The sequence below is a fragment of the Salmo salar genome, chromosome ssa13, assembly GCF_905237065.1.
Source record: "Salmo salar chromosome ssa13, Ssal_v3.1, whole genome shotgun sequence".
NCBI classification, from domain to species: Eukaryota; Metazoa; Chordata; class Actinopteri; order Salmoniformes; family Salmonidae; genus Salmo; species Salmo salar.
The window spans coordinates 85,693,750-85,712,391 of record NC_059454.1 but is presented as its reverse complement, the minus strand read 5'-3'; the positions used below and the strand labels follow the sequence as shown (position 1 = coordinate 85,712,391).

The window sequence follows — 18,642 nt, the reverse complement described above, 5'->3', positions numbered from 1 at the left end:
CAGGGGTGTGAAGGTGAACGGAAAGGCTGGAGCAACGATCCGCCCTTGCTGTCTCTGCCTGGCCGGTTTCCCCTCTTTCCACTGGGATTCTCTGCCTCTACCCCTATTACGGGGGCTGAGTCACTGGCTTACTGGTGTAAAAAAAACATGATCTGTAATTACACCACAGCCTACCCCCAAAGAGTGGTCCACCCATAAAAATGTAAACAATAGAGCAAATTATTTTTTATCTTTCCATGAGAGAAAACATTATGCTACATTTGTGAGTAAATTCTCCAGCGTCAACAAACATTTTAACAAGTTGAGTTTTAGGCTACTAACCTTAGTAAGTAGCATTCCCTGTGGCTCAGCTGGTAGAGCATGGTGTTTGCAACGCCAGCATGGTGTGTGTAACGCCAGGGTTGTGGGTTCGATTCCCACGGGGGGCCAGTACAAAAAAAAAAAATGTATGAAATGTATGCATTCACTACTGTAAGTCGCTCTGGATAAGAGCTTCTGCTAAATGACTAAAATGTAAAAAAAAATGTCTTTATAAGAAGCCTATTCTGCAAAATATAGTCATTATTTAAAATGATACATTTGAAAACAACGAGCGTACGACATAGTCACAAACATGTATAGACCATATCTGTGGTAACTATTTAGCTCAGGTAACTTACCAGAGTAAAAGGAGTGTTGAGTAGAGTAATCATTAAATCAGCAACCGCAAAATTTATAATAAACAAACTTGTGACAGAATGCATCTTCTTGTTCTTTATCACAACGTGGCAAACCACAATATTAAATTATGATAATGACTGAATAAACTATAATGAGTAAAGTCTTGGTTGTTGAATTCTGTGACGCTGCCTCATATTTAGTTCCGTTGCCATACAGTCCTTCATCAACATAAAAATTCCAAAATGATAAATGATCTGACTGTGTGTAAATATCTTGTAAAAAGTATGCGGAACTATTTGTTCTTTCCATCATTGAAAACTAACACGCGCGAATTTGCAATGAGGAACTTCGCTTCACCATTCCTTGATCATTTGTGTGTATAAATGACAGGTGCTGCAGCATGTATTCCTCCGCGTCTAAACTGGTTGGTCAGATCATTTGACTCGAAGCATAGCTAACCACAGATCCAGCGCTCTTTCAGGTCGTCTGTTTGACTTGCGTTCGCACCAGAAATAAGGTATTCTGCTAGGCCTACATTGAACAACGAACCTTCAATGGTTTCCATAGGTGGACATAAAATATAAATATGTTATAATGTAAAATCCATTAACTTAGAATGAAAGAATGGGAATATAGCCCTACATAATGTATTATTAGGATATTATAATGATTATTGTATTGATGGATATCTTGTGTACTGTGTATTTGTGATTATTTTGCCAAATAATTCAGCATTAGTGTCTGTTGATACCATGTAATGAAATAAACCATTCTCTCGACCTATCCACCAATGGAGACAACCTGGTTTCAGAGGATTTAGTGTTATTCTGTACATAAATTGTAAACGCAATCTCTATTTCACTCCACACTGTCCTCTCTTACCTGGACAAGAGGAACACATATGTGAGAATACTGTTCATTGACTACAGCTCAGCATTCAACACCATAGTGGCCTCCAAGCTCATAACTAAGATAAGGACCCTGGGACTGAACACCTCCCTCTGCAACTGGATCCTGGACTTCCTGACGGGCCGCCCCCAGGTGGTAAGGGTAGGCAACAACACATTCGCCAAACTGACCCTCAACACGGGGGCCCCTCAGGGGTGTGTGCTTAGTCCCCTCCTGTACTCCCTGTTCACCCACGATTGCATGGCCACGCATGACTCCAACATTATCATTAACTTTGCTGACAACACAACGGTGGTAAGCTTGATCACTGACGACGATGAGACATCCTATAGGGACGAGGTCAGAGACCTGGCAGTGTTGTGCCAGGACAACAACCTCTCCCTCAACATGTGCAAGACAAAAGAGCTGATCGTGGACTACAGGAAAGGGAAGGCCGCCCCCATTCACATCGACAGCTGCTGTAGTGGAGCGAGTTGAGAGCTTCAAGTTCCTCGGTGTCCACATCACTAAGGATCTATCAAGGTCCACACAAACCAACACAGTCGTGAAGAGGGCATGACAACAACCCTTCCCCCTCAGGAGGCTGAAAAGATTTGGCATGTGCCCTCAGATCCTCAAAAAGTTCTACAGCTGCACCATTGAGAGCATCATGACTGGCTGCGTCACCGCTTGGTTTGGCAACTGCTTGGCATCCGACCGGAAGGCGCTACAGAGGGTAGTGCGTAAGGCCTAGTACATCTGCCATCCAGGAACACTAGACCAGGTGGTGTCAGAGGAAGTTGTTAAAGACTCCAGCAACCCAAGTCATAGACTGTTCTCTCTGCTACCGCACGGCAAGCGGTACCGATGCACTGGAACCAATAGGACCCTGAACAGTTTATACCCCGAAGCCATAAGACTGCTAAATGGTTATTCCAGGTAGCTATTTGCTTAACTATTTAACTATCTGCATTGACCCTTTTTGCACAAACTTTTGTGACTCATCACATACGCTGCTGCTACTGTTTCTTATCTATCATGTTGGCTAGTAACACTATTCCTAGTTATTTGTACATATCTAACTCAATTACCTCGTACCCTTGCTCATCGTCTCGGTACTTGTACCCCGTGTATATAGTCAAGTTATCGTTACTCATTGTGTATTTATTATTACGTGTTATTACTTTTCTATTATTTCGCTCATTTCTTTCTCTCTGCGTTGTTGGGAAGGGTCCGTAAGTTAGCATTTCACTGTTAGTCTACACTTGTTGCTTACGAAGCATTTGATTGAAATAATATTTATAAACCATTCAAATGTATTTGCTTGAGCCTGTCTGGGGTGACAGATGAGCAGGGTTTTCACTTTTGGGACTATTCCATTGTTTCTATTGCACAGGTTGTGGCTATGCCTTCTTGATATACCTATTACAGTAAATATTGTATGGAAATTCTGAATGTTTTCTCTCTCTTTTAGACTTTTACTTTACTTTTAGTATACCCAGGGTTGGGGAGTGACGGATGTTACTCCGTTACATGTAAGGGATTACAAAAACAATAACTGTAATCCGTTACATTACCAGCAAAAATATTTTAATCAGATTACAGATCATTTTGAAAAACTAGATGACTACTTCGAGGATTACTTTTAAAAAATATTTGACACTTCTCTGTTTTCTCAATGACATTCAAATCAGTATTGAAAAATGGCGCAAATTTAAGTTTGTTCCGCCTGAGCGAGTCTGACCTGAAGTCAGAGACCACTATGATGACAAACCAAATGGGTTTGATGAATCGCTGGAAAAGAGCAGGAATAGGCTTTTGTAGTCTACAGTCCAAGTTATGTCTTCCAAAAGTGCGACTGCTGTCGGGATCCAAAGATTATTCAATTTGAATTAACGCTTGGAGGTAAGGATGACAGCAGTGGTGTAGTCTATGGCGATACGGATATAACTTATTATTGATATCTACATAGCCCATTGATGTGAATTATTCTTACTGCTGCTCTATCATTTAGCTATTTGTTACTTACGGATTGTGGTTGTTGTGGATGGCTGTTCACAAATCTACATGTGTATCTGAACCCAATAATGGTTGAATTCAAGAAGTTTAAGCTGCCTATCAATCATTGTTTTTGAAACCAGTGGACAGCCAGTGAAGAATGCGCTCTTGCAACAGCTGCATAGTGTGGATCCAAGCTAGTGAAATAAAAGTGGGGCTTTTATTGCTCAATCTAATTCATGCTGATAAATAAAATCCATAGGCCTAATGGACACATGCTCAAACTTGCACACTTGACAGATTTAAAGGGGCAATCTGTAGTTGCTACGTCAATTTTTAGGTTTATAAATTATATATATATATATATATCCATTGATTCTTGAATAATATAACTTATAAAGGCCTCATGAGCTTAGTTCAACTATGACACTCTATGAGAACCCAAAATATAAGCTTGTTTTATTCCATGTTTGTAAACATTGTAAATGTAAACAAATACTTTATAGCCTCATAACATGGTTAAAACAATAATGCCATATCGTGGATGGTCAGTCCTTGCATCCATAGCTCTGTCTATTAATCTGAGAGTGGTTACACTTCTCCAGGCCCATCCCTCATCTTTTTACCAAAACAAAGGCGGGGCGCCCATTTTGTTATTGTTTCATCTGTGGATTTTCCCTTTAAACAGCTGCATATTATCAAGATATCAAAGTGTCACCAACAAAAAGGTAAACAATAGGCCTATAGCTAATGCAGCAGATGTAAATAGCACTTTTCAGTAGTGCTCAAAGCATGCCATTCTATGAGCGCAGCATTTATTTTTCAACTCGAATCAATGAGCCCAATCAGTCCTCCATGACAACAAAACAAACATAAACAACAGAGTAGGGCTGGCTAATAAGTCCTTAGTTTTGGGGTTATGCTCATGTAAAACAATTTGGTTAATATATAGTTCAATATTTCGAAGTTCTATTCTTTCACCTGTCTTGTGCTTGTATCCACCCCTCTCCAGGTGTCGCCCATTTTCACCATTATCCCCTGTGCATTTATACCCGTGTTTTCTGTTTGTCTGTTGCCAGTTCGCCTTGTCTCATCAAGCCTACCAGCAGTTTTCCCATACTCCTGTTTTTCTCTCTAGTCCCTGTTTTCTAGTTTTCCCGGTTTTGACCATTCTGCCTGCCCTGAGCCTGTCTGCCGTTCTGTACCTTGTGACACTGCCCTGGATTACTGACCCCTGCCTGCCCTGACCCTGAGTCTGCCTGCCGTTCTGTACCTTACAGACTCTGCCCTGGATTACTGACCCCTGCCTGCCCTGACCCTGAGTCTGCCTGCCGTTCTGTACCTTACAGACTCTGCCCTGGATTACTGACCCCTGCCTGCCCTGACCCTGATTCTGCCTGCCATTCTGTACCTTACAGACTCTGCCCTGGATTACTGACCCCTGCCTGCCCTGACCCTGAGTCTGCCTGCCGTTCTGTACCTTACAGACTCTGCCCTGGATTACCGACCTCTGCCTGCCCTGACCCTGAGTCTGCCTGCCGTTCTGTACCTTACAGACTCTGCCCTGGATTACCGACCCCTGCCTGCCCTGACCCTGAGTCTGCCTGCCGTTCTGTACCTTACAGACTCTGCCCTGGATTACTGACCCCTGCCAGCCCTGATCCTGAGTCTGCCTGCCGTTCTGTACCTTACAGACTCTGCCCTGGATTACTGACCCCTGCCAGCCCTGATCCTGAGTCTGCCTGCCGTTCTGTACCTTACAGACTCTGCCCTGGATTACCGACCTCTGCCTGCCCTCAACCTTTCGTTTGACTGCCCCCTGTTTTGTAATAAACTTTTGTTACTTCGAACTGTCTGCATCTGGATCTTATCCTGAGGTCTGATAATTGGAATGACTGGAATTCTGATAGATTTTGGTTTTTAATGTAAAGATATAACTTATAACTTAATCGTCTTATTATATGTATTAGAAAGCGATGGTTTAGAAGAAGCCTACATAACCAACCCATAAAGTAAAATGTAACATCCATATATGGCCAGCTACGTAAACTTTAACATTGATTTATCCTGCAATAGATGTTGTTCAATTGAAAACATGCATTTATGTCTTCTTCTAATGCCTCTTAATTCTTTTTTTAATACTTTTTTATTTAACCTTTATTTAACTAGGTAAGTCAATAAAGAACAAATTCTTATTGACTCAAGACAGACTACCCCGGCCAAACCCTAACGACACTGGACACTGGGCCAATTGTGCGCCGCCCAATCACGGCCACAGCCTGGAATCGAACCAGGGTCTGTAGTGACACCTCTAGCACAAAGTGCCTTAAACCACTGTGCCACTCGGGAGCCCTGTGTAGGCTTGAGAGCCCATGTCATCTAAAAGTAATGGAATGTAATCAAATCAAATCAAACTTTATTTGTCACATGCGCCAAATACAACAAGTGTTGCCCTTACCGTGAAATGCTTACTTACAAGCCCTTAACCAACAGTGCAGTTCAAGAAGAGTTAAGAAAGTATTTACCAAATAAACTAAAGTAAAAAATAATAAAAAGTAACACAATAACAAGGTTATATACAGGGGTTACCGGTACCGAGTCAGTGTGCGGGGGTACAGGTTAGTTGAGGTAATTTGTACATGTAGGTAGGGGTGAAGTGACTATGCATAGATAATAAACAGCGAGTAGCAGCACTGTACAACACAAATGGGTGTGGGGGGGTCGATGTATTAGTCCGGTGGCCATTTAATTAATTGTTCAGCAGTCTTATGGCTTGGGGGTAGAAGCTGTTCAGGATCCTTTTGGTCCTAGACTTGGTGCTCCGGTACCGCTTGCCGTGTGGTAGAGGAGAAAACAGTCTATGACTTGGGTGACTGGAGTCTCTGACAATTTTATGGGCTTTCCTCTGACACTGCCTATTATATAGGTCCTGGATTGCAGGAAGCTTGGCTATTACGTTACTGAGTTTGGGTAATCCAAAAGCTACGTTATTGATTACAATTTTGGACAGGTAACTAGTAACTATAACAGATATTACATTTAGAAAGTAACCTACCCAATCCTGAGTATACCTTTACCTGACTGATTGAAGACTCCCTTCAAGGCCAACCAACGGGGTTGAATTAGTCTAATCTCAGAGGAAATCACAATGGGAAAGTTACTGTGTGGAAATACATACAGTATAGTCATATTGTGTGGTTTTGGTACGATGTCGGTAAATTACAACGATATTCAGTGTTACTGATGACACATGACACTGATGGGTGATGACTCCATCTTTTTTGACCGCCATTGCTATGCAGTATGTGAGTCACACACTGCTATCTAATCACAAGATAGCACAGACATCCGCTCTTATTCTAGCTCATGTGGCTTTGTGAGCACAGGAAGCATGTGGGACTGACAGATAATGGGTGGTATTTTATAGAAGTATCCAAAGGCAGGTCGTTGACCATAATAATAGGCCTTGTAAAAGCACAGAGTGCAAGATAAATAACTGATATATCGTCCCTATATCTCCCTTAATTAGTTGAAAGCAATGTTTAGACTCTGCTTCATATTAGCACAAACTCTCCTTTAATTTCCTCTGTGATAACTGATGTGTGCTGAGAATTCTAGAGCAATGTGCCACCACTCACTGTCCCTGTGCATCACCCAGTGATTACTTTACATTGGTAGTAGCGGGTCAGTCGCCCTTACACATAATGCAGGCCTACATAAAGTGGATAGAAACCTGATGAAAAGTTATCTATATAAATGCAATCATAATTCCATTTCTATTCATTCCTATTAATCTTTACACATCGTCTATAAATATACTTGGGACCTAAATTTTGTATAACCCAGTACTTATTTAATGCAGTATTTAATACAGAGATACACATTTGTTACACAGTGTACTAAGTTCCATCATACAAACTTACACGAAATACATGAGACATTTGTGACAGTGCGTGATCAATTGCACATAATTACGCGTAGTAGAAAAATATAATATTTTTCACATAATCAAAATGTTTTGCCTCTGAGAAAGTCTTAACAGTGAAAGTCACTTGGAGGTTAATGAAGTGTTCTTCTTTGAAGTCAGTCTGATGGGAGATGCTCAGCAGACAAGTGACCCCTCACTTGGGGTATTTGACAAACTGACACCCTGTCATACTGAGTGTCCAACTCAGCTTGTCAAATACACTAAGTGGGGGGCCTGCTCTCACAGTTGCAGATGATGAACCTGTAGTATGAACAGAAGGGAGATTTGTGTAATGTTTAAACATTAACGTATTCCCTGTCCAAACATTTAACTCCAGGTTATTGTTGATGTACTTTTTTGTTTTGGTGTACTTAACTGTACTTCAGTGAAACCAGTGGACCAACCCCTTTCAACTGTTTGTTTAGGGTAGATAACACTTCCATTCATATCTTCATAAAACCACAATTATTATTTATTTAACTAGGCAAGTCAGTTAAGAACAAATTCTTATTTTCAATGACAGCCTAGGAACAGTGGGTTAACTGCCTTGTTCAGGGGCAGAAAGACAGATTTTTACCTTGTCAGCTCAAAGATTCGATCCTGAAACCTTTTGGTTACCAGTCCAACGCGCTAACCACTAGGCTACCTGCCGCCCCAAGTCAAATAGAAACAATGATTAAAGGCCCATTACATTTAGAAAAAGCAATACATTATACTGTATAATATATTCCAAAATTGTGCAGATTTGTTATGTACATTGAATGAATTAGAAATGAAACCATGAAATAATATAATGTTATACCTGAATGATTTGACCTCTAGTTGAAATGGTGGATGTTTAGTGCGTGCCCCAATGATTCCTTGGTTGAGTTCTCTCCTTTAACCAAACGGCGACAGAGACGCTGATGATACTGTGCATCTGACAACACGCCTGATCATTAATAAGCCTTAACATCACAAAGAGGAAGCTAAAATGAGGAAGACAACTGCAAGGCTAGTTAGCAGGAAATATCTGGAACCACAGTGACAACATGTCATGGTTGTGAAATGCTTCCGATGGCAGTTTGAAATTGAGCCACTTTGTCAATACAGTTTCAGAGATCCATGCACATGAAATACAATGTTGAAAAGGAATTAGCTCTTGATGAAAGTAAAAGCACATTATATCTTATTTGCGTTCAATAGTCCACAGCTATTGTGACAAACAATATATTACTTACAGTGCATTCGGAAAGTATTCAGACCCCTTGACTTTTTCCACATTTTGTTACGTTACAGCCTTATTCTCAAATGGATTTAATATTTTTTCCCCCTCATCAATATACACACAATACCCCATAATGACAAAGTGAAAACAGGATTTTAGAACTTTTGCAAATGTAAAAAAAAAAAAAAACAGAAATACCTTATTTACATAAGTATTGATAAGTACCCTTTACTATGAAACTTGAAATTGAGCTCAGGTTCATTCTGTTTCCATTGATCATCCTTGAGATGTTTCTACAACTTGATTGGAGTTCACCTGTGGTAAATTCAATTGATTGGACATGATTTGGAAAGGCACACACCTGTCTATATGAGGTCCCACAGTTGACAGTGCATGCCAGACCAAGCCATGAGGTCGAAGGAATTGTCCGCAGAGCTCCAAGACAGGATTTTGTCAAGGCACAGATCTGGGGAAGGGTACCAACATATATCTGTGGCATTGAAGGTCCCCAAGAACAAAGTGGCCTCTGTCATTCTTAAATGGAAGAAGTTTGGAACCCCCAAGACTCTTCCTAGAGCTGGCTGGCCGGCTAAACTGAGCAATCGGGTGGTTGATGGTCACTCTTGACAAAGCTCCAGAGTTCCTCTGTAGAGATGGGAGAACCTTCCAGAAGGACAACCATCTTTGCAGCATTCCACCAATCAGGCCTTTATGGTAGAGTGGCCAGACGGAAGCCACTCCTCAGTAAAAGGCACATGACAGCCCGGTTAGTGGACTTTTAGGAGTTTGTCATCTTGGTTACTGCGCTGACCGTGGCCTGTAACGAGTTCTTTGTAGATAGCATGAGTTTGGAAACAGTCTGTGTCCTCGGCTTTCTACTCATTATTCCTTGTTAATAAAACAAACATGTACAGTATGCTTTCATTTGATTGAAATAACTATAATTTTTGTCTCTGGTCTGAAGAAACCAAATTTGAACTCTTTGGCCTGCATGCCAAGTGTCACGTCTGGAGGAAACATGGCACCATCCCTACGGTAAAGCATGGTGGTGGCAGCGTCATGCTGTGGTTTTGCTTTTCAGTGGCAGGTACTGGGAGACCAGTCAGGATCGAAGGAAAGATGAACGGAGCAAAGTACAGAGAGATCCTTGATGAAAACCTGCTCCAGACTGCTCAGGACCTCAGACTGGGGCGAAGGTTCACCTTCCAACAGGACAACGACCCTAAGCACACAGCCAAGAGAACACAGGAGTGGCTTTGGGACAAGTCTCTGAATGTCCTTGAGTGGCCCAGCCAGAGCACGGACTTGAACCCGATCGAACATACCAGGAGAGACCTGAAAATAGCTGTGCAGCGACGCTCCCCATCCAACGTGATGGCACACCAAGTACAGGTGTGCCAAGCTTGTAGTGTCATACCCAAGAAGACTCAAGGCTGTAATTACTGCCAAAGGTGGTTCAACAAAAATACTGAGTAAAGGCTCTGAATAGTTATGTAAATGTGATATTTAAGTTTTTTATTTTCAATAAATTAAGAAACATTTCTAAACTTTTTTTGCTTTGTCATTATGGGGTATTGTGTGTAGATTGATGAGGGGGGAAACTATTTAATCCATTTTAGAATAAGGCTGAAATGTAACAAAATGTGGAAAAGTGAAGGGGTCTGAATACTTTTCGAATGCACTGTGTTCTTTACCAGCCTGACTCTCACCCAATCCTTGAAGAATTACTTGTCAATGCAATGCAATAACATTAGAGGGACTCAATACCCTTGTAATAGAGTGTGGGTCATGTTTGTTTCAACATGTCAGCAATGTCAGAGGTCATTGATGCATGTCACACAACACAAGCTATTTTCTTGGTACTTGAAGATATTGAACCATAGAAGTCCATGTTCTACAATAGCTACAGAATAACACTGCGTATTATCATGGTTAAATTTTGAATCAATGGTACCGCAATTATACAACTGTCACTGAATGTGTAGTAACGTGTAGTCATGTTTAGTCAGGTACAACCTAGCAGCTTCTACTGTAGTATCTTTCAGTTGCTTTCTAGCTTATATGATTCCCTTAAATGTCATCCATAATAACTGAAAATGAGTGCATCTCAGAGATAAATATATAAACTCACAGCTTTGTTTCACATGGTGTGTGAGTGTGAACATTCAGTTCACCTCTAAAAGAAAGAAAAAAAAAACACTTCCTCAGATCATTCATTCACTTCTCTCTATTATTACACTGTGTGGTTGAAGGAAATACAAGTCACTTAAGACACTGTTGAAACAAGAAATGTTTGACATATGAGTGTAAAAAGGTTCAGTAGAACAACTAATATCTTCTTACAGCAAATAAGGTGTCATCTCCTGTAGGGTAGGCCTATCATGACCCTATGACCCATGTTCATAGCACTGGATCTTTTAAATGCTTTGATGGGTAACACTAGTATATTTGGGAGTGAGAAAGCTGCTCAAATATGCAGGACTGTAAAAGAAGAGGGGGTGGAAAGAGGGGGGAATAAAAAGGCCTTTGATTGATTGGTTTGAGAAGAAAGGTGCTCTTGCACTTGTGTGTTGACCCCAAACTGTGTGGTATTCATCTTGAAGCTAAAACCATTTCATTTCCGCGTGCACCTCTTTCGTCCTATGACAGTAGCTCTTCCTAGGGCTACACATATTTCTCAGCAAGCAAACCAGGTCCTATTAACCCATGTCAAGTCATTATTCTGGGGGCTGAACTATATAGGCTAGCTTCCGCTCGCTTGATCATTCATTAAAAGCAAAGCTACCTTGCATAGCTGGCTATTCCGTCTTCTAACTCCTTGGCCTTGCACATCTCTCTTTCAATGCTGTTCTTTCTACACCTTACGAAATACACATGCCTATACCATGTGAAAATTATTAGAATGCATGCCAATCCATTGAGTTCGCTATCTTAGAACAAAAAGACAATTTCTCTGCCAGATTCATTGATTGTTATTGTTCCCTCTAAAACACTGATCTATAAATCTGCTGCCTATACAGTGTGTATGATGTGTGTATCACTGCATTGTAATGTTATATTGTCTGTTGTTTCCTCTGCTCCTCCTTTTTTCACAATATTGAAGTCAAACAAAAAATGTACAATGTTCTGGCTTGAAATGTAAGCGCATTTTTTATTTTTATCTTGATATAACTAGCCAAGTCAGTTAAGAACAAATTGTTATTTACAATGACGGCCTACCCGGGCCAAACCCGGACGACGCTGGGCCGATTGTGCGCCGCCCAATGGGACTCCCAATCACGGCCGGATGTGATACAGCCTGGATTCGAACCAGGGACTTTAGTGACACCTTGAAGATCATTCATCATGAGGTGTCACAGTATAAGCTGCTAAAAACACACATATCTGTTATGTCAGTGCTGCCGTAGATAGCTTATTCACATAGGGATGCCGTATTTATGATGAATACCAATTACTCTATAAACATTCAGAAAATGCATCACATAAGATGGCACCGGAGAAGATGGCTGTCACATTCTTCAAAATGAGCGGACCAAGGCGCAGCGTGTCTTGAGTTCCAGATCTTTATATAAGTGAAACTAGAAACAAAACAACAAAACTTACAAAGAACGTGAAGTCATAGTGTCACAAGCACATACACAAACAAACAAGATCCCACAAAACACAGTGGGGAAATGGCTGCCTAAATATGATCCCCAATCAGAGACAACAAAAAACAGCTGCCTCTGATTGGGAACCATACCAGGCCAACATAGAAATAAACACCCTAGATTACCCACCCTAGTCACACCCCGACCTAACCAAAATAGAGAATAAAAAGACTCTCTATGGTCAAGGCGTGACAATGGAAGACGTTTTACCTGCCCCCAGCCGATTGTGTTTTTTTGTTCGCTTATTTGCATTGTTTGTAACTTCTTTTTTTTATTCTTTTGTACATAATGTTTCCACTACCGTCTTTTATGACCGGAAAGAACTTCTAGACATCAGGACTGCGATTACTCACCACGCACTAGCAGAATCCTCTTTTTCCTTTCACGACTCTGACGACCCCGTCGCGAAGGATACGCTGCTTCCTCGGGAACAGGCCCCGATCCCCGTGATCTGCGTGAAGAGGAGGCGGAGAAAGAGGGGCCGAAGTTCCGGCTGCCTTCTGAGAATTCGCAGGCGATCAAATAAATTCCCACTTCCCTCCATTCTGCTAGCAAACGTGCAATCTTTGGAGAATAAAAATCGACGAGTTACGCGGAAGATTAAACTACCAAAGGGACAATAAAAACTGTAACATCTTATGCTTCACGGAGTCGTGGCTGAACGACGACAACATCAACATACAGCTGGCTGGTTATACGATGTACCGGCAGGATAGAACAGCAGCGTCTGGTAAGACTGGGCAACGGTCTATGTATTTTTGTAAACAACAGCTGGTGCACGATATCTAAGGAAATCTTGAGCTGTTGCTCACCTCTGGTAGAGTTCCTCATGATAAGCTGTAGACCACACTACCTACCGAGAGAGTTTTCATCTGTATTCTTTGTAGCTGTTTACATACCACCACAGTCAGAGGCTGGCACTAAGACAGCAATGAATGAGCTGTATTCCGCCATAAGCAAGCAAGAAAACGCTCACCCAGAGGCGGTGCTCCTAGTAGCTGGGAACTTTAATGCAAGGACACTTAAATCAGTTTTACCAAATTTCTATCAGCATGTTAAATGTGTTACCAGAGGAAAAATAACTCTGGACCACCTATATTCCACACACAGAGACGCATACAAAGCTCTCCCTCGCCCTCCATTTGGCAAATCTGACCATAATTCTATCCTCCTGATTCCTGCTTACAAGCAAAAATGAAAGCAGGAAGCACCAGTGACTAGATCAATAAAAAAGTGGTCAGATGAAGCAGATGCTAAGCTACAGGACTGTTTTGCTAGCACAGACTGGAATATGTTCCGGGATTCCTCTGATGGCATTGAGGAGTACACCACATCAGTCATTGGCTTCATAAATAAGTGCATTGATGACGTCGCACCCACAGTGACGGTATTTACATACCCCAACCAGAAGCCATGGATTACAGACAACATCTGCACTGAGCTAAAGGCTAGAGCTGCCGCTTTCAAGGAGTGGGACTCTTAACCCGGAAGCTCATAAGAAATCCCGCTATGCCCTCCGACAAACCATCATATAGGCAAAGCATCAATACAGGACAAAGATCGAATCGTACTACACCGGCTCTGACGCTTGTTGGATGTGGCAGGGCTTGCAAACCATTACGGACTACAAGGGGAAGCACAGCCGAGAGCTGCCCAGTGACACGAGCCTACCAGACAAGCTAAACTACTTCTATGCTCGCTTCGAGGCAAATAACACTGAAACATGCATGAGAGCACCAGCTGTTCCGAAAGACTGTGTGATCACGCTCTCCGCAGCCGATGTGAGTAAGACCTTTAAACAGGTCAACATTCACAAGGCCACAGGGCCAGACGGATTACCAGGACGTGTACTGCGAACATGCTCTGATCAACTTGCAAGTGTCTTCACTGACATTTTCAACCTCTCCCTGTCTGTCCGAGTCTGTAATACCAATATGTTTCAAGCAGACCATCATAGTTCCTGTGCCCAAGAACACTAAGGTAACATGCCTAAACGACTCCTGACCCATAGCACTCACGTCTGTAGCCATGAAGTGCCTTGAAAGGCTGGTCATGGCTCACATCAACACCATCATCCCAGAAACCCTAGACCCACTCCAATTTGCATACCGCCCCAACAGATCCACAGATGATGCAATCTCCATTGCACTCCCCACTGCCCTTTCCCACCTGGACAAAAGGAACACCTATTTAAGAATGCTATTCGTTGACTACAGCTCAGCGTTAAACACCATAGTGTTTAGTCCCAGGACCCTGGGACTAAACATCTCCCTCTGCAACTGGATCCTGGACTTCCTGATGGGACGCCCCCAGGTGGTAAGGGTAGGTAAAAACACATTCGCCACACTGATCCTCAACACAGGGGCCCCCAGGGGTGAGTGCTCAGTCCACTCCTGTACTCCCTGTTCACTCATGACTGCACGGCCAGGCACGACTCCAACACCATCTTTAAATTTGCAGATGACACAACAGTGGTAGGCCTGATCACCAACAACGACGAGACAGCCTATAGGGAGGAAGTCAGAGACCTGCACCATCGAGAGCATCCTGACTGGATGCATCACTGCTTGGTATTGCAACTGCTCGGCCTCCTGTCGTGGACGAATCAGAATTAGTTGGGTAACATAGATAATTAAGATGTTTTATTAGTATAATATGCTTATTTGAGGTACTTGTCATTAGAAAGGGTCCATTGGACTCTGGTGTCTTTTCAGTTGCATGTCTACCTTAGCTGGGGCTCAGACACTTGGGGCCCAGAGAGAGGAGAGGTCAGACTTGTCGTCATGGGAATGTGTCTTTACCTATGCTTAAACCATGTGAAGGGATGGCGTGATTACTGGGGAACCAATGACTTGTCTCCACAATGTCTGTGAGCAAGTCACACCCTCCTTTTCCTTATTGTGGGGAGGTTTATGGCAGTGTCTGGGACCATGGTCTCTTAGATCTCACACTTATCCTGTGATAATATATGGCCTAGAGGCTCACTCCCTCCAGTGAGCCTGTCCAGGAGTGGGTTCAAGAGGGGGTTTGCTTGAGATGGGAGTATCTAGAGTTGACAATTGATATATGCCATTGGATGAAATGGTGTTTTCGTTCTATACCGTACCTGGGAGGGACAGTTCTAAGGAGACCAGATACTGGGCTATATAATGAACCAGGTTGACATAGCAGTTACTGTCTGATGTGTTTTATGGATATCTGTCATACAAAACGTAACCTTTGTGAACTGTTACTAAGTATCTGTGGTTTGTCAATGTACGTTGAAGGGGCTGTATCGTTGCTATAAAAGATCCCTGAGCCATTCTGTAAGCACCTCATTAAATGATTAATTCGAGAGAATGCATTGGTGGGGTCAAGAACCTTTGCAAAAGTATCTTAAGTATTAAAGATGTAGTTTTAACTCGGACTGGTGTGTTTGTAAATCCTCATTTGGTAATGCGGAAATTAGCCACCACACTCCGACCACAAGGCACTGCAGAGGGTAGTGCGAATGGCCCAGTACATCACTGGGGCCAAGCTTCCTGCCATCCAGGACCTCTATACAAGGCAGTGTCAAAGGAAGGCCCTAAAAATTGTCAAAGACTCCAGCCACACTAGTCATAGACTGTTCTCTCTGCTACTGCACGGCAAGCGGTACCGGAGCACCAAGTCTAGGTCCAAGAGGCTTCTAAACAGCTTCTACCCCCAAGCCATAAAATTCATGAACATCTAGTCAAATGGCTATTGGGATTATTAGCTCTGATAAAAATACATTTCTGTAGCAAACAGGGAGATGTAGTGACAGACATTGTGCCTCCACATGTGAAATGAGCATGTAATTGTTGATACCTGACGTGTGTTATCTACAATATGATGGTGAATGTTCAGGTAGTTCAAACCAGGGCAACCATATTTTGTGCAATTTATCTTTCAACACCTCAAGTTTTGGGTTCCTCCCTCATATCATACGGGAAGTACCAAACCACTACCTCACTTTGCTGTGGTTGGAAGGGTTAGTTGCTTGGTTGCTTCAGAGATACAAGTGGTTGTTTTCCATTGTGTACTACATTAACTTCCTATTACACTACTATTACATGTACTTTTGGTTTTCAGGACTTAGGGATCCTGGATTTTTGCATTTTTCAAAATGTTCAAATATACAGTATGTACCTATCCTTGACTTATTGCTAAACCCATGATGGATTTTTGTTATATGCAAATGTAAAGGTTTGTTTATGAAATGGTGGACACAATGCTTACAAATATTTTATGGATGCAGGACCAATCTTGGACTATTTTACTGTATCAAAAGACGTTCTGTATGCAACCAACATCAATAGTCTTGGCTCCAAATTGACTCCATAAATTCAAATATGCATTATACACAGTCTACAATGTACTAATGAGAGATGGTATATTGATGGAGATTTACAGTAATAACAACAACAGATGCACTGCTCCTACCAAACATGAGCAGTGACATTTTCATGGATTTACTTTCCATCCACAGGTCCACAGCTTGGGATGGGCAACTCCAGTCCTCGGGACCGGAGTGGTGTCACACATTTTACCCATCCCTAGCAAACACAGCTGATTGAACAGAACTAGGCCTTTATTACTCCTGTATGAGCTGAGAAAAATACTCATCAGCTAAACCATAATATTGAAGTAAACTTGCAATGATATGGTGTGTGGTCCTCCCACTGCAACTCGGGAAACCATGCAGTTTATTAGGCTACAGATGAAATAAGTTATAATGAACTTCACAGGGTGGTATAAGCGCACAGTGATCTTGATACTACTTTCCAATAAATATCGAGGGTCTTCTTCTGGTGACGTGATGATTGATGCGTAACTGTCATTTGACAAATACAAATATTCTCGCTCTTATCCATAATAATCTCTTCGTAGGCTTGCCTAACTGAAAACTTAAGCGAAAAAGCACATTTTGTATGCACTACGTCATCATGCAGTGATTTTTTTTATCAACAAGTCAGTTTGGTGGAAACACCACTGGTGGGAAAATGCAGATATTTTCTTTATGCAGATTTTAGAATATTTGGATGAAAATCTTTCACCAATTGGATGGAAACCTAGCTACGGTAACACAATGAGCTGTACCAGTTGTGTAAGGCCTTCAAGGCCAGATTAATGCACGGATTTACCGGGCAGATTGTTTTTTATTTTTATACAAAAAATATATAATAAAGGAAATATGTACTGTATATTATATATACAGTATATATATATATATATATATATATATATAATAAATAATATATATTTTGTATTTTTTTTACAGCAACCACCAACCACAGGAGGGCTCAGGTGCCTGTTCTCAATGAGTGTAGATAGCCTGCCGCTGCCTACTGCCGCTCTGCTGCCACTCTGCTGGGGAGGAGAGGAGGTAGGGAGCCCACGTGGTAACTGGGGGGCCCTGCCTTGATTGGATGACTGATTAATACAAATAAACTGTGTAATAAATCAATGTTATTGGTCAATTCTGTGAGTCAGGGGCTGGGCTCAAGGCTGTAGGGGACCCCAAGAGGCAAAAAATATAATAATTACATTACTTTTTATCCAACCACAGGAGCCCACTTTCAATGCCATCTATGGATTATATTTCTGTGGTTGGTTGTAGCTGTCAGTTTGCCTTTTGCAGATTTCAAAACAATTGTTAGAAAAACATAGGCCTGCAGTTTGGAAAGCAAATGCCTACTGCTGAAAAGAGAAGACTAGTCTGTCTGTAGAACCAATAAAATAAAACATATCTCAACTACTCCCAATTTTTTGATAATAGAAGCATTGTTTTTCAAAGTAGCTCATCTTGATATAGGCTATTGACACGATGGGCGCATCAGCCATCACCATAAGTAGCCTTATGGCTTCATCTTCATCATTAGGTGAGTCAGTGTGCCACTGGACATGTTATTTAGTAGCCTACTGTAGCCTATGATATATATATATATAGGCTACTGTATATTTCTTCCTAATATTGTACAATCTGTGCAATTGTATATTTTTTTAAGCCCCTGAGCCTATGATTTCTTAAACTGGCTCTGTAGGCACTTGTATTCTCACCAACCTCAGTCCTACCACAGGCCTGGGCGGTTGAGAGCACTGTGCAGCCTCAAGTCCCCACAACTTCCTCCTTAGTGCCCCCTGGGTGAAGGCTGGGTAATGAACTGTAACCTGAGAAGGTCCTCTTGACCGACTGTCTGCCCCAACCTACAGTGTGAGGAGACTAGGCTGGGATATCCTTATTTAGTCAGTGAGGAGGAAAGAGGGAGGCC

The 18,642-nt window shown here is 41.9% G+C and overlaps 1 long non-coding RNA gene across 1 annotated transcript; it reads right to left on the bottom strand.

Annotated features, from left to right (window-relative positions):
* Nucleotides 1-7,377: 7,377 nt before the first annotated feature.
* On the bottom strand, nucleotides 7,378-8,517 carry LOC106568052 (uncharacterized). Its single transcript, XR_001320221.2, has 3 exons — nucleotides 8,316-8,517; nucleotides 8,091-8,159; nucleotides 7,378-7,774 (listed from the first exon to the last, which is right to left on the bottom strand). It is a non-coding gene; the product is annotated as an uncharacterized lncRNA (long non-coding RNA).
* Between the last annotated feature and the right edge of the window lie 10,125 nt (nucleotides 8,518-18,642).